This window comes from Meriones unguiculatus, chromosome 15 (assembly GCF_030254825.1).
Source record: "Meriones unguiculatus strain TT.TT164.6M chromosome 15, Bangor_MerUng_6.1, whole genome shotgun sequence".
Lineage (NCBI taxonomy): Eukaryota > Metazoa > Chordata > Mammalia > Rodentia > Muridae > Meriones > Meriones unguiculatus.
In genome coordinates, this window is record NC_083362.1 from 23,477,052 (window position 1) to 23,502,896 (window position 25,845).

At 40.9% G+C, this 25,845-nt stretch overlaps 1 protein-coding gene across 10 annotated transcripts in view; it reads right to left on the reverse strand.

Annotated features, from left to right (window-relative positions):
* Pam (peptidylglycine alpha-amidating monooxygenase) overlaps nucleotides 1-25,601 on the reverse strand; it is a 296,974-nt gene extending 271,373 nt beyond the window's left edge. For 2 of the 10 annotated variants that reach the window (XM_060368300.1, XM_060368293.1), the window contains exon 1: nucleotides 25,383-25,598. The gene's annotated coding sequence lies outside the window, so the exon portion shown is untranslated. Of the gene's footprint in view, nucleotides 1-25,382 lie in introns of all 10 variants that reach the window. The other 8 variants (XM_060368306.1, XM_060368302.1, XM_060368297.1 and 5 more) reach the window with 7 other exon arrangements.
* Between the last annotated feature and the right edge of the window lie 244 nt (nucleotides 25,602-25,845).

Here is a 25,845-nt window from a genome sequence, read left to right on the forward strand (position 1 = left end):
CTGGCCTTCAGAGACACCTGGGAATGTTGGAGTCATTTTTGCTACCTCATTTGAGGAAGCACACTGGCATCTACTGGGAATGACCCTGTGGTCTGACAAACATTGAGGTCTGACATACATTATTTTAGTTACTGAGAGCGACGTATGTCCTCATGGGGAGCAACACCACCTCCTAGTGGGCAATTCAGAAATCTAGTTGCTAGAGTTGTATGGGAAGAAGGCCATTGTTCTGAGGTTCAGTCCAAATAACCCACCATCTTGAATAAAGCCATGGAGAACATCCAACTCATCTTGGACATGGTCCACTCACCACATTGGTAATACAACTCTTCACCTGCCTTTGAATTTAAAACCCAATTCTACATAGAAAATCTTATGTTTGAATATGAAAATTTTGCTTGATTTGGAATTTTGCCAAGAGTTGTTCATTTTGAAAACATCCTGCAACTAACAATAATAGTTCAGGGTATCCCCAAGGCCACTAAAACAAAGACCATTGATCTTCATGTGTAGCTGTCACACCCATTGTTATCTTTTCTATAAATATATGCTCTGGAGTGTTTCGCTACATCTTCATCCAGCATACTCACAACTAAACATTTACATACTGAAGTTTTTGTTACTTCATTATAAGCTTCTTGTATTATTCTTTTGTGTTATATTTGGGCTTTGTATGTTTTACATATAATAGGTAGGTACATTATATTAGATATAGATTGCATTCCTTGATGGCCACAGGCACTCTAAAACATATGCTACTTTTAAAATGAAGCACAGAGATGACTAACGACGTTGAGCATTTAAGTGTTTCTCTGCTATTCGATATTCCTCTAGTTGAGAATTCTCTGTTTAGCTCTGTACCCCATTTTTTAATTGGATTACTTGGTTTGTTGGTGTTTAGCTTCTTGAGCTTTTTCTATAATCTGGATATTATCCCTTTGTCTGATGTTGGGTTAGTGAAGACCTTTTCCCAGTCTGTAGGTTGTCATTTCATTCTGTTGACAGGGTCCTTTGCTTTGCAGAAGCTTTTCAGTTTTATGATATGCTAGTTATTGATTGTTGATCTTAGAGCCTGTGCTGTTGGTGTTCTGCTCAGGAAGTTGTCTCCTGTGCCAATGAGTTCAAGGTTCCTTCCCACTTTTTTTTTCTAACAGATTTAGTGTGTGTGGTTTAACATTGAGATCTTTGATCTACTTGGACTTTACCTTTATGCAGGGTGATTAATATGAATCTATTTGCATTTTTCTGCAATGTAGACATCCAGTTAGTCCAGCACCATTTGCTGAAGATGTTATCTTTTTACAAATTAAAAGGACCCTGTGAGTCCACCTTATACTCATCAAAATGGCTAATATTGGAAACTCAAGGGACAACATATGCTGGAGAGATTGTGGAGAAAGAGGAACCCTCCTCCATTGTTGGTGGGAACGTAAACTCGTACAACCACTTTGGAAATCAATCTGGCACTTTTCAGAAAACCGGGAATAGCCTTTCCTCAAGATCCAGCTATACTCCTGGGCATATATCCGAAAGATGCTCAACCATACAACAAAGACATTTGCTCAACTATATTCACAGCAGCTTAATAGCCTGAAGCTGAAAACAAACTAGATGTTCCTCAACCAAAGAATGGATACAGAAATTGTGGTACATCTACACAGTGGAATATAATGCAGCAATTTAAAACAAAGAAATCATGAAATTTGCGGGCGAATGGATGGAACCTGAAAAGATCATCCTGAGTGAGGTATCCCAGAAACAGAAAGATACACATTTAATATACTCACCTATAAGTGGATATTAGCCATATAATATAGGCTAAACATACTAAAATATATAGCCCTAAAGAAGCTAAACAAGGAGGACCATGTGAAAGATGTTTAATCCTCATTCAGAAGGGCAAACAGGATAGACATCGGAAGTGGGAGAAGACAGGGAACAGGACAAGAGCCTACCCCAGAGGGCCTCTGAAAGACTCTACCCATTAGAGTATTGAAACAGATGCTGAGACTCATAGCCAAACTTTGGGCAGAGTACAGGGAATCTTATGGAAGAAGGGGGAGATAGAAAGACTGGAGGGGACAGGAGCTACACAAGGAGACCAACAGAGCCAAAAAACCTGGGCCCAGGGGGTCCTGCACAGACTGGTGAATCAACTAAAGACCATGTATGGAGAGGACCTAGACCCCCTGCTCAGATGTCCCCCATGGGACAGTCTCCATATGGGTTCCCTAGTAAGAGCAGCAGGGGCAGTCACTGGCCTAAACTCAGTTGCTTTCTCTTTGATCACTTCCCTTTCAGGAGGATCCAGACAGTCCTGATCCTGATAGGCAAGGTCAGATGGAAGGGGAGGAGTTCCTCCCCTATCAGTGGACTAGGGGAGGGACTTAGGGGTGGAAGATGGAGGGAGGGGACTACAGCCATGACACATAGTGAATAAATTGTAATAAATAATAATAATTTAAAAATAAAATTAAATAAATAGAATGCTATATTTATTTAAAAAAATAAAATGAAGTACACAGCTGAAGAGATGGCTCAGGGGTAAAGGCTGCTGGCTGCTCCTGCAGAAGAACCAGGTTCAGTTTCCAGCACCCACATGCCAGCTTACAGCTGTGTGTATCTCCAGCTCCAAGGGATCTAGTACTTTTGTCTAGCCTCCAAACTAACCAGACATGCACACAGTGCACTCCCACACATGCAGGCAAAATACTCATATGATTAAAATAAAAACAAGCTAAACCTGTGCTTTAGATGAGGCACTGACATGCTCCCCCAGAACTGACCAGCTTTGCTCTACTCTATGGATTCCCTCCCATCATCCATTCACTTAGTGGACAGCAGCTGCAGACCCATAGAAGAGCCCTTTCAGACTTCTGGTGTCAAGTCTGGGTGTCTCCACAAGAGGTCATTCTTTCTTATATCTATGCAATCACTAAATCTCTAAGTTCAAGGGACTACCCAGTTCACACTGATACAAAGTGCTACTTCCAAACAGAGACTTGACCCACACAGCATGTACATAAAGGACATTACCATAGTAACCACAACAAGGTCAAAGAACCCACTAGAAAACTAAGCTTTGGATTGTGCTTGTTTGTCCTCTTCCATGCAAAAACAAGCTAAATGGAAATGGGAGTGAGTCATTGCAGAGGTCTAATTTGGCAAGATTAAATCTCCGTAGGTCTAGAGTTTCCTTTGGAACAAAATGCCGCAGACCAGACTTCAGAAAGGAAACAATAATAATCATCTAGACGAATGGTCCCATGCCTCATTTTATCCATTCAGATGGGGTCCAGCTTTCATTTCATCCTAAGTACCAGGGGGACCAAATGCCAGTTCTGATTACTCTGACTCCTTAATGTGATTTTTGGTAATATTACAATCTCCTTCCTGAAACCTTCATTTTCCCTCCTGTTTACTTGTTAGGCAAACATTTAATTGAGTGTTTCTCATTTAAAATACCACACAGAAAGCTCTAGGGAATCATGAAGTAGAAGACAATCTGTCTGCCTTTGACAATGTTACTACCTAGGAAGGAGACAAAACAAATATAAACATATAACCACAAGTACAGGGCAAAATCAAGGAGACTACCAGAGAGCAATGTTCAAGTATTAAAGGGTTTCTAACCAAGGCTTAGAAAAAAGGCTTGCGGGGGCTGGTAAAAGGCAAGTCTCCCAGGTCTCGTTTTTAATGCTCTGTGCTGCAAGTTTTCTCCACTGAGCACTTTCTACCTGCCGTGTGGGAGGGGGTGCCCCGAGAAGTGCTCCCTGCATAGCTAGCCTGCCACCCCCAAGATCACAAAATGTCATTTAAGTGTGAAGTCACAAGGGACACAGTTTTTTTCTTCCTGTAGGAGAAATGACAGTTGGTTTGCTCAAGGCACACACAAATTTGGCAAGCAACCTTTCTTTGACACCATCACAGAAGAAAAATAAAGAGAACCATAAAAAAATAAAATAAAAAAATAAAGAGAACCACCCCATGCTCATCTCTAATCTAGAAAAGCAACTTTTCTCCTTCTTTTCCCACCTATAATAATGAAGAACAGTGACTTCAATGACCTTCATCTTTCAGAGAAATTGAAAAGGGGCTTAAGCCGTTAAGCCTTGCATTTCAGAGGAGGACACCTGTAGTGGGAATTTTGGTGTCCTTAATAACTCAGTTATGTTATGTGACCATGTTTTTGTTTTAATCCCAGCTGTAGGATATGGGGCTGCTTCAGATTGTCCACAGCAGCAGACTATTTGCCTTGTGCAGGCTCTGAGAAGGGTGTGATGTTTCTCAGCTGCAGATAAAGTAATTCTGAGAATTCTGAGAGGGAATAAATGCCAGGGCCCAGAGAGGAATGGGGGCTCTCTGAGAAAGAAGAAGGGTGCTGCTGCTCCCCCTCATGCTCCTGGTTGCTGTTGCTGCAGTTTGATGAGAAGAAGTTAGAGATATCCTGACTTTGAAGATTGTTCTTGCCCGAAGGACCCTGATGACCCTAACTAGCAGGAAGTAGTCAAAAGAGAACTACATCCCCTCTCCCTACTAACCTTTCTCTCCTACCTGCTGTTGGAAGGGATTGGGGTAAAGAAGAGAGACAGAGGTTTAAGAAACACCAATAAAACTGACTCAAAAAACAAACAAACATGCCAACAGACACTATCACACAATAAAGCAAGCCCTAGAAGGAATGGTGACATTTGGTTCCTCCTTTACTTAAACATGAATCACTGTCCTCTCAGTAGAAGGGCTGTTGTGTTAAAAATGCATTTTACTTACAGATTCCTTTTGGGACAAAAGGCATGAATCAGGTGAATTTTTAAATTCTCTAGTAGAGTCAGTCTCTTAAGCAATTGCATTTAATTATTTATTTATTTATTTATTCATCCCTGTAAACATCAACTTTTGCAATGGATTTTCACTTGACTCTTGAGTTTTATTAATATATTAGATGTTTTCTAAGTAGCAACGATGGTATATGGTTGACAACATTGTTTTAAGACATTTTCAGGTCACCTTCCAGGGAACTAAATTATCTAGGTAGAGTCCAAAATGTTATTTTTTTTTAATTTGGAAGAGATTATTATTCAATTAATGTCACTGAATGTGTTTGTAAAAATCTATTGAATAAATATTTTGTATTGAGTAAATACATCATCACATACATGAAATTCAATGAAGTGTAACATTACAAAACAACCACAGTGAACACTTAGACAAACATTGTAGAAAGATAGTATTGGTGTTTCTAGAGTAGGGGGATGTTGTGTTATGTGTACGTATGGTGTGTGTGACTGTGCATAAGTGTGCAACTGTGTGCACACAAGTGAAAGCCTGAGCAGGAGGCAAGGTATCTTTCTTCATCACTCTTTAACACATTGCCTTGAGACAGGGTCCCCACTCACTATTTTGGCTAAATTGGCTGGCCAGCAAGCTCTTGGATTTGTCTGGACTCACCCGCCAAGGCTGTGGCATCAGACACATGCAGGCATGCTCAGATTTTTAAGACTATGCTGGTTCCTTGAACTTAGGTCCATACGTCTACAGCACATGTACCCAAATCATCTCCCCAAATTCCAAAGGCATTTTACAAAATAAGGGAAGATAAACATACAAATGTATCTTCAGTAATTGAAACTTCTAAATGATTATTTCCAATAACTGAATATAATAATGAAAATCATACCTATGGAAAACTCCACCATGGAATAAAACTAAAAGGCAAGCAGACAGAAGCACCAAGATACCTGACAATGGGTTGTTAACCTTAAAAACCTGTAATACATCTTGTGTGTGATATATAAATAAGCAAAAGGACAAAAAACAATTTGTGCAATAAGTGCCTGAAAAAAACTGCTAAATCTCAACAGTAATTTTAAAAGTAATAATCCTAATCCACAGATACTCATTCTGCCCATACATTGCCTTCACCTTTCAATGTCTGGCTAAAATATCTCCCTATAATTGTTAGAGGTAAACGAAAAACCATCTCTTATTTTCAAGAAGAGGAAAACTGGGTCACAAAAAGGTCCATCCTGAGACCAACCTCACTTCAGAAGTGCCTCCATGATGCTGCTTCCACAGATGAAAAGCAGCTTCCATAAAAAGTGTAATGGAGAGAGCAACTTACAATATCACATGCCTTCTGGCGCAGGCTCAAGCTTTAAAGACTTTTCAAATTGTTAAAAAAGAAATAAAAACAGTAAAATTATAATATTATGTAATACATGAGAACTATTTTAATGTTTTTTTAATTCCAATGCCTGTAAAATATTGCAATGTACAGTCACTGGCAGCTTTTGTGATGAGGTCAGTAGTTACAAGAGAGACCAAACCCAGCATATGAAGCCTAATTAGCCTTGACAAGAGGTATCCTGTCTTCACACAAGGAATACGGAAAGCTGGGTTCTCTTCTATACTGTCACAATAAATGTCAATCAACTAGAATATAAAATAAAAGCTGTATATACTTAATGACCCAACAATTTCAGATTATCACAAAGAAATAAAAATTCATAGAAATTCTTGTGTTGAAAACATTATCAAGAAAGCCAAGTAGGTCAGAGGGCTAGACCCTCAAGACCCTGGATTCAATTTACACAACAGCAAAGGAAAAAAAAAAAACTACAAATTAATATGCTGCACCAATGTGAAGCCAGGACATCAGACCCCAGGTCCTGAGTAAAAGGTAGGAGAGGTGCACCATTAAACATAGAATTAAGGTCCTTACCCCCAGGGAATAGAACAGCTTTCCAGATGTACCAATCAATGCCCATTAAAACTGGAATCCTGAAATCCTGCCATTCAAAACTGTCAGTTCCTTGAAAACATAGCTACCAAGGTATATATCAGTTATCCAAGAAGACATCTTTAAGGCTGAATCAAATGAAACAGCAAATATTGCAATGTTTGTTATATATTTATTTATGAAATCAAAAAGCAGATTCAACATGGTCTGTTCTAAGAGAAGATGAACCCAAAACTGACAGTTTACTTTCAGCAAAATAACATCCATCACATAAATTAATGTAATTGCTCACATTTTGTTCTATTGGGCTGCTGACATTTAACTTGCAAATGGGCTTCACTTTATAACTGTGTAAGTGCTGTAAGCTAAGGCATTTACTTCCAGTTTGAATATATTTAAGGCACATTTTGACAAATGTAATTAAGTCAAACTTAAGACAAGGATATTTTTCCTTTGAAAGACGTCTGTATATTTTACAGGTTTGGCAATCACGTGGGCATATCCTGATGTGCATAAGCAACACAGCATATTATTCTGTGGAAAATCAAATGGAGGTGTCTCCTGCTTTCCTGCCTTGGTGAGCAGAAGAAAGAAAAAGTGGAGTGAAGGACACAAGGCAGATGGCATCATATTGAAAGCAAGGCTATTAGCTCTTGTGAGCCTCGATTTCCTCTTCCACATGGTGGGGATCCATGGTTTACACTGCAGGCTACATGATGCACTTCGAGTACCCTAATACTTCTAATATGCTCAGAGCAACTAACAACGTGTCAGTTATTTTATATACATAATTTACATGCAGTGCCTCAAGGAACAATTGTAATTATCAAACTACGGGGTACCCAAAACAGTCTAGTCTTCTCTGAGATGGGCAAAGGGGTTCTTTGTGTGCCCAAGACCTAGAGTTGTTAAGTGGTACAACTGAGACTTATCTTACTATCTAAGGCCAGAGGATATTCCCATCCAAGAAGAAGCAGGAAAATTACTATGACTGTAAGGTCCAGAGTTTATCAGGATGAAAACAAGTGAATGTTCCTTCATTAAAACCTAGACTTGCATGGGGCTGGAAAGATGATGGCTTGGGGTTTAGGAACACTCCATTGTCTTCCAGAGGACCTGGATTCATTTCCAGCATCTACATTGGGTGGTCCACAAACATCTGTAACTTCTGTTCTAGAATATCAAATGCTGTACGCTGATCTCTATGGGTACCTGCCTGCAGGCAGTACATTTACACATCCTCAGCAAGATACGCACACATACACTATAAGAAATGAAAAAAAAAAAAAAAACTATTTAAACCTAGTCTCACCCTTTTAGTTATCACAGTCCTGTGAAGGAGCCTCAAAGCCAATGGGACTAGAAACTTTCAGGATCTTGTTTTCCAGTTGGCGTTAGGTTTCTCCTTTATAAAATCTGGGGCATCCAGAGTAATTTTAGCTTGAACTATTTCAAAATTCCAGGCAGCATTGAAAACATCAATTTCTTTTCATGATTCTGAAGGTCCCTCCCTTATCTTTCCTCACTTTGTGAGCCAGCAGAAAATGCTAGGCTAAGCCACCAGGCATGCAGACAAAATGCTTAGAGGAAGGAGCCAACAATATCACCACCAAGTATGTGAACAGGAGAAAAACTGCTTGGTAAACATTACAAGGTTGGTGAGCTTAAACCCCGGGAGAGCAGTGTCTAAGGTACACTGCATCCTAGCCTTCCCAAACTAGGTGTTCTGTTGGCTGAGAATTTAGCACTAATGAGAAAGGGCTTCAATTTCTTTCCCACCAGCAAATGGAGCTGTTTTCATTTTTGAAAAGCAGCCAAAATGATTTAAAAGAATTATAATTTTTAGAAATGAATAAGTTTATGAGGTGCTATCCTCCCAACCTCCGCCAAACTCTAGCCCCTGGAATCAAGTATATGCTGTACTGAAAAATAAATATTGTAAAGTTCCACAGAGCCTTCCCATCTCAACTTCTTTGGAAAGAAGTTAAAAGGCCCAACAGGATTTCGTAACTCTCAATAGGTTTAACCAAAACTTTGTGTTTCCCCCAAACACAGTGCAACCTTCAAATGACTCCACTGTACCAAAACACTCTATGACACAGAGTGCTAAAAAAAATAAAAAACAAAACAGGTTTGAAAGCAAATACAAGCCCTTTGAGATCCTGCATTGCTGCCTTTAAACAACAACAACAACAACAAAACCTGGACAGACACTATCAAAGATATTTTCATAGACAATATCATGAAAACAGTATAGACTACCATTAAAGCTGAGGGATGCACGGGAACAGATAATATTAATGGCAGTAACAGTCATGACCATCACAAGAATCATACAAGGAATTGTCCACAGCATCACAGGACAGCCATTTCTGTCCCTGATGTCATAGTAGACTGAGTGCCTACTCTTGCCTCATACTTCTTTTAGTCCAAACACAAAGGACTTCATTTATTCGCATTTGACAAGTTAGCCAGAGTAGAAACAGGTCCCCAAGCCAAAGCTGTGGGTTCAAACCGTAGCCCTTGGTCTTGGTACCCATGTGAACTTTGGCAAATTATGTTAGTCTCTCGATGCTTCATTCTCACAATTTTTTAAAGTGATAATAATGGCATCTACTTCATAAGGTAGCTGTGAGAATTAATTAAAACGTGTTAGAGATACGTGACACGTTTAGAATTGTCTCGTGCTCTTGCTAGATATTAGTAACCATCCTCAGAGATGATGAAAGCAAGGCTTGGGGAGCCTCCATCACTTCTCTAAGTCACACTGTTAGCAAATGTTGAAACCTGAGTTTGAACCCAGGCAGATTGACTCTTAAGCCCATACATACCCTTATTTACAACAGAAAGAACACCTGTATTTTTCAAAAGAATTTATTTCTATATTTATATCTGAGATGTGAAGAAAGTTTGCAACTAAGACAACTGATTGTGGTGGCTATAATGTCCAGTGACTAAGTACCCAGAATGTCAAATTTCGGTACTCATAGTGCAGAAATCACACTGAAAATCAGGGGAGATGCTTGGTTTACTGCAAACCTCCTTTCTTGAGGAGAAAGAATAAATATGCAAGCATTCTAGCTTGAATAAGCAACAGACAATTGCCAAAACAGGAAGTACATTTTAAATGATCTTAGTGGGCTCCAGGAGCAAAGGCATCTCTTTAAAATGGCCTGGTAGAACTGCCCTCAACCCTGGGACCATGACTTTCTACGGAATGGCACCTTCTTCCTCACATTTTGTGTCTGTGCCAACACCACTTAAGGCCCTGTTCTGACACCTTAGTGCTTATGTTTGAATGGGAAAATACTTAAGACAAAATTCCTGAAGGGTGAGGAAGAACAGAGAAGATTGGTAATGAAAATTCAAACATTTGGCTTGTTATTATTTTTATACAAGTCTTTCACTCCTTTGTTGTTTTAGAAACAAGGTGTCCTGGGGCTGGAGAAGTGGCTCAGTGGTTAGAAGCATGTGCTGCTCTTGGTGAGGGCCTAAGGTGGGCAGCTTACAACTAAGTGTAACTGAAACTCCTTGGGCATCTGTACTCACATGAATATCTCCACACACAAACAACACACACACACACACACACACACACAATAAAAAATAAAAATAGAGTGTTCTATGAGACTTCCAAGACTGAAACTCGTATTCCTTGTAACAGCTACTTGATATGATGGAAAAGAAGAAACGTATTTGTATAATAGCAATGAAACATGAAATGCATTGTTTGTTTTCACTATATTTTATAATAAGCAGGATTAAAGTCTCCTTTCATGAAAATCTCCATGCAGCAATAATAATGAAGCAAATTAATGAAAGAAAAGCCTCCTTAAAAACAGCACTGAGCTATTTGGAATGGATAGCTCAGTTATGAAAACTTTTTGCTTGATAAAAAAAAAACAGCCACTTTTCTAAAAACAAAGTCAAGTATCCAATTTCTATTCACTAAATTGGAATGAGTTTCTATAGAGTATGTCTCTCAGCATGATCTATGTGTCAATCTGTTAAAAATAGAAAACAGTTTAACTTTAAAACTGGTCAGCCAGGTGCACAAGGAAATAGCATACCAGCTTCATCAAACAAAGACTGTCCTAAGGCCAGAACAGAAAGCCATGTGAAGAGTGATACAAACTCCCCTCTCCAGGTAAAATGGGACACCTTCATTCCAAAGGTGGGTAAATCTGTATGATAGAGGAACTTACATAGTCTCCATCATCCAGAGATGAAGGCCTGTCAAATTCATCCTGCACTACTGAAAAATCACACAACACAAAGAGAGAGAAAAACTCATGTAAAAAGTCCAGAATATTAATGAGATTTAATTTGAAGATGAAAGCAGCTCTTAATCAATCACATATTAAACACATATCATAAGATAAAGGCCATCCATGCACCTTCCCGAGTATTTAGCAGAGATGGTCAGTCAGGAAAGGCAAAGAGACAGAAAACAAAAAGGAAAAAGTTAAAGCAATAAGATTATGCACATAGAAAAAAAACCCATGTAAGAAATAAACATGAGCCACATATTTTGCCAGTGACATCAGTATAATAAGTAATGTACTATTAAAATTAGGAAAAAAATTAATTGGTTCTTTTGTTCATTTTCTTGGCTAGACCTCTACTCTAATTTATACCAATTTAAAATTAAAATTAATAGGACTTGCATAATTCTAAAATAATAATGAACATTCAGAATTCCACATGTAATTCTATGAAGCATTTAATTTATTTTGCTCTGTATCATACACTATGTCATATTGCTCCTATACCTAATTCATTTACTTTGAGTTACTTTAGTAGCACATTAATTTGCCATGTTTGTTATTATACCTTCTTGCGTGTATATTGCAGTGTGCTGATAGGGTTTAAATTGTGCTTGCTACAGCAATGTCTATGTCTTAGCTTCCACCCCAAGTGAATAATGGGACTTAGAAATGAGGTCTGCGCAGATCATCAAGTTAAGAATACTCATCATTAGGGTGGTCCAGTGTCCAATACAAAGGAGCAGACACAGGAAAAGAATACAGCAGAGATGTGGTTGAACTAAGAAGACATCTATAGGCCAGAGAAGGTCTCAGACAACAGGAAAGCATGAGAGATGTATGGGTCAGAGTATCCCTCACCACCCTCAGAAGGAACCAAACCAACCAACCAACACACGGATCTTATTGTTATAACAGAATACTCTGACTGGGCTATTAATAAAGATAAGAAACTCGGTTTCTCACAGTTCTTGAGTTGAGGGAGTCCAGTGTCAAAATATTTTTGCTTCATTAACCCAAGATGTAAAGCAAGGGTGAGAGAGGGCATGAGAAAATACAAGACTGAGCTCACAGCCTGAAGAAGCATTCTATAATTGGCACTGGAGCCCTCAGGGTTTTGCTCTCACAACTCAGCTACCTCTCGTTAGGTCCCACCACCCAGCACAGTCACATGGACAAGTGTATCCAGTGCATTCTTTTGGGGGACACATGTACACCACAGCAGACGCCTAATTTCTGAAACTGTGAGGTAATAGTGTCAGTTGGTGAAGGCACTCAGTTTGTGGTATTCCACCCACATTGTTTCAGAAAAGAAATACATATGTTGCAGGTGGAATTGGTCAAAGCTTGAAGTGTGGCTGGAAACCATGAAGCCTCATGGCAGGCATGAAGTCCAGAATTAGGACTCCACACTGCAGGAAAAGGCACAGGCCTGCAACTCATACAGGGGTAGGAAGAATTCTCATCTGAAATATGGAAAAGCATGTTAAAACACACCTTACAGACTGAATTTACTCACTTATATCAGCTATACAGTGATGAAAAGGGGAACATTACCATCTCATATCAGTAACAGAGCCAGAATTTCAGAGAGGTGACCCTCTGAGTGTCTGGCAACCCCCATCCCTTCCCTCACATACATTGGGGTTCCAAGAACCACACTGAGAAATAGGCATTTTTTTTGGCGTGCTAAATATTTGTTCTAAAGGAAGTGTTTTATTGCTTCTGCCCAATTTGTATCTGAGAGAGATCTTGAAACTCCTTCATCTTCATCAAGGCAAAACAGATTTCTACAACCACCCTAAAACTCAATACTACCTCAAAAGGTTAAGGAATATGAACACATGAACACAGTATGACTGTAAGATCACACACTCATACATTCTAAAGGATGTGTATATGTTTCTGAATAATTCGGGGCTAATGTCTAATCACATGTGATTACTACCTGTGCTGCGTTCTTTCCCTTTGAGTGATTTTAAGTATGGTTTGCCTTCTCACCTATTTGATCTTCATCATATTACTCCGGCAAATTTCAGAGGACAGAGGGAGTTCCCTCCACAAATATGTAGTAGAGCAAGTATTAATGTCAGAGCTTTCCTGCAAAACAATAAAATACTCATAAATATTTTAACTTGAAACAGTGTTGGCACTTTAAAGGCAGTTCCTCTTCAAGCAACTTAAAGAAAAAGGCAAAATCAGAAACACACAGACTGTGTAGGCTAAGGCATTCAAATATCCAGGCAAGAGGGAATATGTCAGAAGGAACTAGAAAAGAAATAACAAAATAAAACAAACAAGAAACTGATAACTTGCAAATCAAAACGTGAGGAAAGAAATGGAAACAGGGTGATAGAAAGAGGACAATTTATTCACCACGAAGAATGAGTGAGATGCCAAGGAGAAGACGAATAAACTGTGGATGCCTACGTAAATACTAGAGAAAGGCCTTCACTCAACAATAATGAAGAAGATTGAATGACAGTTGAGGCCTGTCAGCTGAACTGATAAGACTCGTAACTGACAGGTGGACATGTGCTTCTCACTGAAAGATCTTGAGCAAGGTGTGAAGTGATGAGAGGGGTTCTCCTAATTGGCCCTGCCAACACCAGGTGAATGGCAGATTAGTGTGAGATTGGGGCTGGTATGGAATGTGACTCTAACACACTGCTCAGGACTGAAGAAAAGATGGCTCAAGGCTTTCAGTTTTGGCTAACAAGATGACTTTTAACACCTCTCTTATCTCATTCTCACATTACTGGAGATCCTGGATTTTCATTGGCATGGGTGTTTGTGGTGGAGGAGCTGGACTGGTGTCAGAGTTCTTGGTCCTGATTTAAGATCTTATATTTGTTCCTTTTGCTTTGTACATCTTTTCATGGTTAGCTCATTCATGGTTGGCTCACCCAGTACACTGAGGCCTTTGGTCAAATGCTATTTACTCAGTGACATTTCTCCTGATTTAACTGCTCAAGAGGATACAACCTCATTCTCTATGTCTTACCCTATTTTTTAGGACTTATCACAGCTCAAAATTATATTTTAATAGTTATCTGTCAGCCCTATTAATACATAAGCTCATGAATTCTTGATCACGGTTTATTTACAGAAACTAGCATAGAAATCTACATAGAGATTCACAAAATGTTTGATAAGAGAGTCTCATCCTCACATTCAACTGATGGCAACCCTCATCTTCAACACTTTCTCCCTTCACCACCTGCTTTCTAGGACAGATCCCAGGCACACCTCTGTTCTTTCTCTCTTTTCCCTTTAACTCTTCATGTGTATGCTGCTTGCCTGCATGTATCTCTTTATGTGTATGCTGCTTGCCTGCATACAGCCCTGGGTACCACATGTCTGACTTGCCCACACAGGCCAGAAGAGTGTATTTTCTGGATCTGGAATTTCAAACAGTCGTGATCCACCATGTGGGTGCTGGTAATTAAACTTAGGTCCTCTGGCAGAGCAGCCAGTGCTCTTTACCACTGAGCCATCTCTCCTACCCATCACAGGTTAATCTCATCTTTTCCACTTGCATGTTCTCAGCAGGTACCCAGCTTCTGCAAGGTGAAACCCAGGCTTCCTTACAACTTATCTCCCTTATAAGTCGTCTTCTCCAACACAGCTCATATCAAGTCCCCAGGTCCTCTTAAACATCTCCCATCACTGTCCGGATAAAAACTGAAATTTTAACACATCCAGGAACTTCCTGCATGAACTGAAGTTTCCTGAGTCCAACTCATTTCCTGAGTCCATTCCTTCATTTCACCTTGTTACTTTCTGCAAGACGTTTTCTGAATAAATAATTCTTCTCTCAAACCTCTTTCCACATTGACTCAAACTCACCCACCTAGTCTTCAGTTATTGATCAAGGAGTCTGCAGACCCCTGTGATGCAAGCCCACAAAATCACATTGTGCTGTTCATATCTGTTTACCTCCCTTCTAATAGAATTATTTGTAGATTTTTATGGTTATAATGTACACACACACAGACACACACACACATATATATATACATACATACACACATATATGTATATAATGGTTGTCTTTCTCCTTAACTCTTTATTCCATAGCATAGTTCATGCTTCTCCACTTCTCATATCTCAAAAATCAAGAATGTTGTGTCAAGCTGGAAATAAAGCTGTGGCTGAGCATCTGACTACTGTGCACAAAGTCCTAGGCCTCATCCTTAGCACTGACAAAATAAGCAGAAAGGAAAAGAGAGAGGGGAAAACCAGTAGTGTCTCACATATGGTTACCACTGAATAAGTATTTGTTAAATAAATGGAAGATAGTTTATTGGAAACCAAACAGCTAGAAGTCAATGTCTGACACATCTATATAGAAAAATCTTGCAAATATTGAAGTGAAATCGAAGGCAAACATATCAATGGAAATTGATAATCTGATGGTGAGCTGTTATTAAAACAGAAGCAAAGAAGGGAAGCCCATGTACAAACTTTGAAACAGCCCTCAGGAGAGACTGCAAAACAGTGGGACCTAGAGAATCTGCTTCATTAAGGAACCAGGCAAGAACTAGCTCAAAAATTTACTGAAACCACATAGTTAGACTTAGGTAGTGACAGCAACTAGGTGAAAGGTTGCATTTACATATCCTATAAACAGCTCCTTGACTCATCATTCTGTTCTGGAAACATTTACCTTTGTAAAACCCATCCCAACTTTTTCTCTTTGGCATTTTCCATTCTAAAACAAGAAAAAAAATCTTCAAAAAGTCCTTAGCTCCCTGGAAAATGTTTTAAAGACATTTCACTCTGGTCGATTAGGCATACAGTAATAGCTAAGTGAGACAGGGGCCATGGAGAAAATGGCGTATAATAGAAAGAACCCACTTTACTCCTGATTAAAGTTACTCATGTGCAGCTAGAGAAAATGTACACACTAAAACTTCTGAGCACTACAGGGTATCCTGGGTTAAAGGACAAGGCCTGTTTTTATAACCTCCACTGTTAGTGCTTTGCTCTCACAACATTACAATCCACATAATTCTAAATTTGCTGGGGGGTGGGGAAGGGCTTATTAGTTTGCTACTATTTCCTTATTGTGGGATTCTTTAAAGGAACAGTGAAAGATTGGCAAGCCATGGAAAACAATCTGGTATCCTTTCCTTCTATTGCACCTACTCAACTAATCTCAGTAAGTCTCCTGGTTTTATTTGGACGGACACACCTACTATTTCAACAGTTTTACTACAATCAGTTTTGTGAAGATGACTGCCAATCTCTGTCGAATAAAAGAAGCAAGAAGCTAATGAGGACTGTAACCTCTCCCCAAAAAGTAAGAATGACGATTTCCAATTCCACGAAATTTATAGGCAAAGAATGGAGGCAAAGGGAGATGGTCCACTGGCAGGAGCAGTGGCAAAGGAACTGGAAGAAAATGAAAGCCCACAAAACAACCACCAGCAGCAGATTTAATCAGGCAGAGAAGAGGGATTGCTGCTGCAGGCCTTTTGAAACCTATAGAAATGATGTTTTAGAATTCATAATTACAATAAAGACAGGTAACAAAGCAACATTTAAAAACTAAACAGTAAAATGACACTAAGAGCACACATTTGCTTTTTCCAAGGGAATCCACACTAGTGACACCTTAAGAGGGAGATATCCTGGCTTTTCCCAAATTTACCAAAATTTGAGGATTATCTTCAATATTAAGGACTTTTTGGTGAAACTAGCAATGCAAAGAAGAAATGCATGTATAACCTACAAAAAAAAAAGTTTTCTTTAAGCATTGCAGTTACTGTGGTAATTCAACATTGACTTATCCCTTTAAGAAGTCTCCAAATTTTAAATGGGAGCATTCTTGGTAAAGTCCAGATTGTACATAGAAGAATTTTTTTTTAAATTCAGTTTTTAAATACTCTAACATTCAAATAATTTTGAACTCTCGGTTTGTTTTTATGTAGATTAGAAAATAAATATATTTGAGGTACTTATTTTTTTTCATCACATGTCTCTGTGTGTGGATGTGCCTGTGCTCACATGAGTACAGGTATCAGAGCCAACCAGAGGCCTCGAGATCCCTCCCCCAGGAGTTGGAGTGACAGGTAATGCAAGCTGCCAATAAGATTCTGGGAATCAAACTCTGATACTTTGCAAGAGCAACACATGCTCTTCTTAGTTCCTGAGCCATCTCTCCAGGGCCTACAAATACTCTTCCTAAGACATGTTTTGGCCGACTGCCTACAGATTGGGAAAGAATCTTCACCAACCCTTTATTTGACAGAGGGCTAATATCCAGTATATATAAAGAACTAAAGAAGCTGAAAAGCAACAAACCAAGTAATCCAATTAAAAAATGGGGAACAGAGCTAAACAGAGAATTCTCGATAGAGGAATATCGAATGGCAGAGAAACACTTAAAGAAATGCTCAATCTCATTAGCCATTAGGGAAATGCAAATCAAAATGACTCTAAGATTTCACCTTACACAAATCAGAATGGCCAAGATGAAAAACTCAAGTGACTACACATGCTGGAGAGGTTGTGGAGAAAGGGGAACCCTCCTCCATTGCTGGTGGGAATGTAAACTGGTACAACCACTTTGGAAGTCAATCTGGCACTTTCTCAGACAATTAGGAATAGTGCTTCCTCAAGACCCAACTATACTACTGCTAGGCATATACCCAAAATTTGCTCAAGTACACAACAAGGACATTTGCTCAACCATGTTTGTAGCAGCTTTATTTGTAATAGCCAGAACCTGGAAACAATGCAGATGTCCATCAATGGAGGAATGGATACAGAAATTGTGGTATATTTACACAATGGAATACTACTCAGCAATCAAAAAAGAGGAAATCATGAAATTTGCAGGCAAATGGTAGGATCTAGAAAAGATCATTCTGAGTGAAGTATCCCAGAAGGAGAAAGACAAACATGGAATATACTCGCTTATATAGACCTAAAAGATATGAGAAACATAATGAAATCTATACACCTAAAGAAGATAATCAAGAAAGCAGACACAGGGTATGATGATCAATCCTCATTTAGAAAGACAAATGGGATATACATTGAACGTATGACAGGAGTCTACTGCAGAAGGTATCTGAAAGACTCTACTTAGCAGTGTTCCAAAGTAGATACTAAGACTCATAAACAAACCTTCAGCAGAGTGCAGGGAATCATATGAAAGAAGGGGAGTTTGATGTGGGAAGGATAGGAGCTCCACAAGGACCAAACATATCTGGGCACAGGGTCTTTTCTGAGATGGACACTCAACCAAAGACCATGAGTGGATAAAACCTAGAACCTCTGCTTAGATGTGACCCATGAGAGATCAGTAATCAATTGGTTTCCCATACTAAGGGGAACAAGGACTATTCTAACAGGAACTCAATGACTGGCTCTTTGACCTCCCCACCCCACAAGGGAGATGCAGTCCTGTTAGGCCACAGAGAAGGACTTTGCAGCCAGTCCTGAAAATACCTGACAAAATGGAGTCATATGAAAGGGGAGGAGGTCCTCCCCTATCAGTGGACTTGGAAAGGGGCAGGGAGGAAATGAGGGTGGGATTGGGGAGGGAATGAGGGAGTGGGATACAGCTGGGATACAGAATTAATAAAATATAACTAATAAGAAAAATAAAATTAAAAAAAAAGACATGTTTTGGCAACAGTAAATGGATCTTCCAGCATCTTACACTCATAATCAGACATTTTCGGGTATTGAAATGTCAGGCAGTAATCGTGCAAGGGCTTTGGCCTTTACTGCTGTTTCTAGAGCTGTCCTCTGTGTTGCCTTGGACAAGCAGGCAAGAGCAGCCAAAATGTAGTACGGAGAGAAACTGTCTTTCCTGGCTGCAACTGCTGTCTGCTGGGCCTGGCATTCTCTGTGCTTTTAATTCTAATTCCTTGTCGTCCACAGGGCTCATAATGAGCTTTCCTTTGCCAACAAGAGAAAAAAGGCAGGCTGCTTGGCGCTTTCCTTCAATTCTGCTGGGTCACTCAAAGTTGTACTTTAAAGTATTATGTTTTTATCATTCAAGCTCGATTCCGCCCCTCCCCTTTCTTTTTAAATTCTGTCCTTTCCAGTCCTCTAGACAAGAGTCATGTGGAAATCTTGTTCCTGCCTTTTCTCCTTATGTCAGTCTAGGCCAGCAAGCTGTGTCGGCAGCAGGCACTGCCTGGTAGCCACTGTAGCAGCTACACTCTAGACATGCACTGCTAATGTGCAGCCGCTGGACTTTCACACACATGCACGCGCGCGCGCGCGCGCGCGCGCGCGCACACACACACACACACACACACACCCTCAAGACTATTTTCTCAAGTTTGAACTCCTGGGCACATATCTTAATCCCACAGTTAGACATGGTTTTGAGGAATGCCACAGGTATGAAGAATTTCTGTTGTCACATGACTTTATGGTGATAGTGTAAATAATTTGGTACTTTTTCTTCCCAGCTAAGTGTATCTAATTGAAATTAAAATATTCCATCTATATAGAGGAATTCACGCAAATCTAACATAAAAACAAGCATTATCTTTATATTATCAAAATCATCAATGTCTATTTACTCATGGACACAAAAATGATCTCAAATTTCAAAGCAGTAATTCCCTGGAGAAGTCTGTGTAGTGAGATTGTTCTTATATCAGCTCTGTGGAACGGAATAGTGACTGGCCACACGTGACTATCAAGCACCTGAAACATGGGCAGAGCAGCTGAAGAACTGACATTTTAAACTTTATTCCATTTTAATTTATTTAAACAATATGGGTTATGGGTCCCAAGAACAACAGTTACCATATCATGGACATTGGACATGAAAAAAAAAAGGCTTGGGTCAAAGACAAAAGATGACATTACAGAAAAAGTGGCAGGAATAGTGGCAATTTTACCTAAAACCGAATTCCCAGATTAGAACACGGCAGACAGGTAAGACCTGTACACCCAGTGACTCCTAATGGAGGAAGGAAATCTTGAGCCACAAAATCAGAATCTTGTTTGTTGACTACTATGTCTAGTTTCTCTTTCCTACAACAGAAAAAATACTACCTCTGTTTTTGAAGTCACCTATGATATAAAGTCTTGAGAAGAGAATCTACAATGAAAGCAATGTGTTCCTTTTAAATAGATATGCAGACATTTAGATGACTGATGGAGAATTATCCCTCAGCCTCGTAGTAACATATATACCTCAGAAATCTACCATCTCTCTCCACCTGTCTTGAGTAGCTTGTCTGTGACTACAGTTAAGTCTTGCTAGCATATCAAGCTTCCAAAATGATTATCGTGCTTCCACCCCTGCCACCTCCCAAACGTTCTCTACAGAGGGCCCAGAACGCACAAACACAAACCCAGCTGTGTCCATCCTATTTCAGTCTTAACCTTCTCCAGCTGCCTTTCAGCATCACACACTGCTCTCAGCCAGTTTCCGGTGTGCTGGGTGTTGTTGCTCTGTCTACCTGTGGGCATGTCCCCTGACCATCATTCTAAAATAACTATGAAGGAGATAATGTGGTGACCTTGGGCTGAATTACAAACTGATCTATTGGTCCATATAATAGTATCTTAAAAAAAAAAGACATTTGGGCAGTTCATAAACGTAAATTTTAAGTTCCTCTCTAAAGATCTCAGCATCTGGCAAATGTGGGTTTGCATCCCAACCTGAGAACATGAGGCCAGTTCCTTTTAACAAGATATTAACCCAGGTTCTCCAGATAGTTGCTTCTGTCCTTTCTCCTAATTTTTATTTTACACTATTTATTTGATTTCCATTTTCAAGTTCTCCTGGATCTGGAACATCTTTTAACTCTATTTCTTGGGCTGCTACTACTCATGCTTCAGGTCTTATTGGATTCACTTCCTCTGACATTTCCACTGACCATTGCCTACTAAAAACCAAAAGAGAAAAGAGAATGTTCTTATTGCTTGCACATCCAGGACCTGATATAACCCACCACATATTCTGTGACTCTCTATACTTCCTCCATCATGAAACAAGTAACAGTGTTATGAATTTGCTTATAAATTTGACATTTATGTTAGAGAAGAATATGCCCTTTTTTAACACCACTGTACCTCAGAGTCCATGCAAAGTTCAAGTATGTGGTAGGAGCCTGATAAACATTAGTTAAATAAATGATCAGCACAAGCTGGATGAGGAATAACTACTTCAAAATATTTGGGTTATACATTTATGTATTCTATGCATTAACTTTAATCTTGGACCTTTGAATTGCTATTCCTACTCCCACCCTACATTCAACAGCAAGTGATGCTCTAAGCATGCTCTTGGCTCTTGCTTCTAAGCTTTACAAGAGTCTGAAAGGAGAAGTGTCAGCTCGGGAGCTCCAAGACCAAGTTCTCAGACTAAGTTCTCAGTACAAAGGATATATATTTGCCCCAGACAGACAGAGGGCAGGGATAGGGTACAAAGACAGGAGATAGAGGAAGAGAGAGAAGGGGAAGGGAACAAAGGAGGGGGGGAAAGGGGCAAGGAGAAGGAGGAATAATTGTCCCAGAGGGGAACAAAGGACTGCCTCTTGATAGAGAAGAGACAAATGTGGCACATAAGAAAATGGCGGTTCACAAAGGTAAAATGGGAAATCCTGTGTTAGGATGATGTTTTTAATTTTGATTGGGCATGTTACTTTGGTGAGCCAAAGGGAGCTTTTGATTACTGGACTTCAATACTTTGATGGCTGGACCTTGGTAATCAGCCTCAGGAGGATGAAGTGGCTAAATAAGGGACTAGACCTTGGGGGCTAGCTTTCGGAGTATAATCTAATGGCTTATTAGCATAGCACAAAGAATCTGGGAGAAGGGCAAGGCCTGCCAGAGACATGCTTGCCACACTTGAGCTGGCCATAGTACCTTCCGTGTTCGTTCATATAAATGCTTTCATTACTCCTATTTTGGTGATGATAAAACTGGTTGTTTGAGAAGTTAAATATCTTTCCAAGGTTAAAGAACAGGCAAATACCTGGGGAGCAATCCAGGCCCACCAGAACCCAAAGCCAAAATTTTGGTCATACATTATTTACGTACAGAGATGTTTAGTATGCCCTGGACAATGCAAGACCACACAGGTTAAGAATAAACCACAGAACTATTCATCCATCAAGTGGAATTCTAATTCTATTTCAGTTTAACCTTTTATCAGATACATGCAGGCCTTCCTCTCAGGAGTATGGGAGAGAATAGGAAATGCCAGGCATGGTAAGAGGTCTATAGTCAGCATTCAGTAGGCTAACATTTGAGGTTAGCCTGGTCTATATACCAAGTTCTAGCCTAGCCTGGATTAAACAGTGACTCCATCTTAAAACAAAACAAACAAAATCAGCAAAAGAACTAGGAGAGAGATAAGAGATGATTAGAATTTCTCCAAGTGTTCTTAACAGCAAGAACACTTCATTCAAACACTTTATTCACAGCCTATCTCTTTGAGCTATTTTTATGTAGTTTTAACAATTAGCTTTTCTGGCCTAAAGGAGTTCTTACAGTGAAGGGAGTTCTCACAGAAGAAGAAGCTCTCGGTTCTTGTATTTATGTTTCATCAAGCCACGCAGTTTCTAAGGCAATGATGAGAATCTTTCGACTCATTTTCATAAAGGAGATTACAAACACACGGAGCGTAAGGGTGAAGTGTGAAGCTAACAGCATCTCCTTAGGCTCCCCTTCAGCCAGCCATGCCATGCATGAATTCAATCAAATTTCAAAGGCCTCACGTGCATGCAGCATAAGAATGTCCACCCAGCCTGCAGGTCTTGGGTCTGGGAAGAGAATCGGTGTCATTACAAAGCATGAAATGCAACTTAGCTGGAAAGGAGGAGCCTGGGTTAACCTTTTCCAACCAGAAATCTTACTTTTCCTGAGCTCCAGGCTTAACAAGAAAGAATTAGTTTTAAAGACAATTCTCAATGAGACTCTTCTAAGTTTTTTTTTTTAATTCAAAAGTATTTTGGGGATTATTTATTATTATTATTATTATTATTATTGCCTAACATACAACGAAATTAAGTGCATTTAACTTCTTAAGTCAAATTTCCAGAGCCAATTGCCAGGGCTCATCAGACCTTTTGGTGTCTGTGGTGGTCTGAGTAAGAAATGCATTTGTGCACTGGCTCCCTGGCGGGCAGTGCTGATTGGGAAGATTACAGAACATGTACATTAAGGGACTCTCTGTCTTCTATATATTGTTTTTGATCATGGTGTTTTGTTGTAGCAACAGACAAGTGTCTAATTCAGCATTCAAGCACTGCTTTATTGAAAACTGTACATTTGTGGGTGGGCAAGATGGCTCAGTGCGGGCAGGTGCTTGTCACCATGGTGCAAGTAGAGAAATAGCTACTACAACGTGCCCTCTGGCTTCCAATGTGTGCCTGTGTCTCCCCTATAAATAAATTAATATAATAAAGTTATTTTTAAGTTACAGTCATAAAAACAAAACAAAATCTTTCATTCTCTAGTTATTTTTCTAGGCATTATAATTTTCTTCCCAAGAGGAGGAGAAGATCAATGTAGCCACTTAAAGCTAACTGATGCTTTGGTTGAAATTATAATAGGCTTTTTTTAGTATTTGATTACCACATAACACATCTTATAGCAGTGGTTCTCAGCCTGTGGGTCGTGACCGCTTTGGGATACGAGACCAGAAAACACAAATATTTATATTATGATTCATAACAGTAGCAAAATTACAGCTATGAAGGAGCAATGAAAATAACTGTACACAGTACTCAAAAGCTCCTCTACTGAAAACTGTACAGTTGTGGATTATAAGGAGCGGTATTAATGAGTGGTAGCATTAGGAAGGTTGAGGACCACTGTCTTATAGGATACTTTTGCTCTAAAAAAAAATTATTTCCAAATGAACCCCTACTTGATGAAATATGAGCATTTGGGACATTATTTTAGAGTGCGCATCCTCAGCGAACCTGGTAATTATTCCAATCTGTGAAGCAGTGTCACAAAATTATGACCTAAAAGGGCCTTAGATAGTGCGTTCTTGACAGCATTCTACTAGTCACGTATAGTCATTAGAACACATCTGATGTTCATATAAAGATGTGCTGTCACTAAATTAGTTTAGAAAGCCCTTTAGGGCAAGAGATCTATTCCATGCCTCGCTCTTTACAGCACCCAGCAGACTGCACTGCACAGCACAGGGACCCGTGGCAGCGTCTATTAAGTTGAGAATACATGAGTGACAGGACTTAGCCATTTAGCGCAGCGTCAATCTGACTTTCTTGGTGCTTTCCTCAGAAGGTAGGCAGGAAGCTAGTAAACAATGTCCATCGCGCCTGTGGTTACCAGCTAAGTTTCTGAACTCACCTGACAAAGATGAAGATTTTCTTCCAAAATTATTTAAGATTGGAAGTAAATCTCAATTTACCTGAAGGATGGAAACAAGACCGTAGAGACATGAAAACACCTGAAGGAAACAAAGTTATCTTTAAAGACCGTACTCGAATTTCTACAGCCACCCCAATAGAGATCCTTAGCTTGAACATGGGGTTTCAACTCTGTACCCTAATAACCAGTTTTAGAAAACCCGTACTGTACTGTGCCTTTCAGCCTTAGAGAGCTTCAAGTCAAAACACTGAGAACCATCACCAATTCTCAGCTTTAGGACCGAACTCAGGGCAGGGACCCCCTGGCACGGAGCTTCACCAGACAAGAGACCTTGGCTCAAAACTACCACACAACACTACTAAATCGCCCCAACAGGCTCTAAGCAGCCAAACAAATTTTGGCCAAGCCAACAGAGATTCTGACGGAGGAGAGTACCAAAGGCACACGATGAGGTGACCCAACCGGGTTTAATTAGCGTTGGAAGTGGTGGGTGCTTTCCACCCTGCCTAGCAGAGCAAGCACCCGTCCCCGGAGTGTGACACACACTCCGAGGCTGGCAAAACGGCGGGGAGAGAGCAAGAGCTGGGCCGTAAGGACCGGGAATTTCCAGGCTTCCAGGCACTTGCCAGGACTCCGAGCGTCCTAGTTGCTAGTCCACTGCCGCCGCTCTCAGCCTGCGCGGCAGCCCTTGCTACCCGCAAATTAGTCCTATGGACGGGGTCCCGCGAGCCTTTCCACAGTCACTTAGAGTTGCCCAAATAGGGACAAACGCGCCCCATAAGGTCAGGGTGCAGTTAAGTGCGATGGTGAGGGCAGCAGGGAAAGAGAACGCCGTGGCTCTGACAACCGCGGGACTGGGGAATGCCAGGAAGGCTCGGGGAGCCTCCTGTCCCGACCCCGGAGGCGCCGGAGGAAATCCACCTCGGTCTCCGCTCCAGGAAGCGGGAGGACAGCAGCCCGCTCCCCGCCCGGCCTCTGCCCAACTTCCGAGCCCCTCTCCGCCCGACCCTCGCCCCGCCGCGCCCCGCGCCCGCTTCACCAACCTGCGCGGCCGCAAGCCCTCTCCGGGACGGAAGCCGGAGCCTGGGGTGGCGGGCGGAGTTGGTTGGAGGCTGGGGTTCCCTGGGCGGGGACAGGCCGAGCACGCGGCCGCGGCGGCTGCCCGGCTCCCTCCTCCCGGGCTGCGCGCTGGGCTCGGGGACCGCCCGGTCCCTCCCCCGGGGGCCGCTCCCGGCTGTGCCCCAGTCTGGGCTCCGCCTCCGGCCCTCGGAGTCTGCTGCCGGCCGCCCTGCTTCCCGGGAGGCGCGTGGCGAGGGCTTGGACTCACGTGCGGGTCAGAGGGTTGCAACTCGCCCGAGGGCCCCCGGGGAGCCCGGGGGAGGCTAGGCCTCTAAGTCGTGAGGCGCAGCGGAGTCCCGGGTCCTTTCAGGCCAGCCCCCGGCGGTGGCGGTGCAAGCCGCGTGGAGAGAGGCAGAGGACGGTGTCGGAGTCGCCCTCCACCTGGTT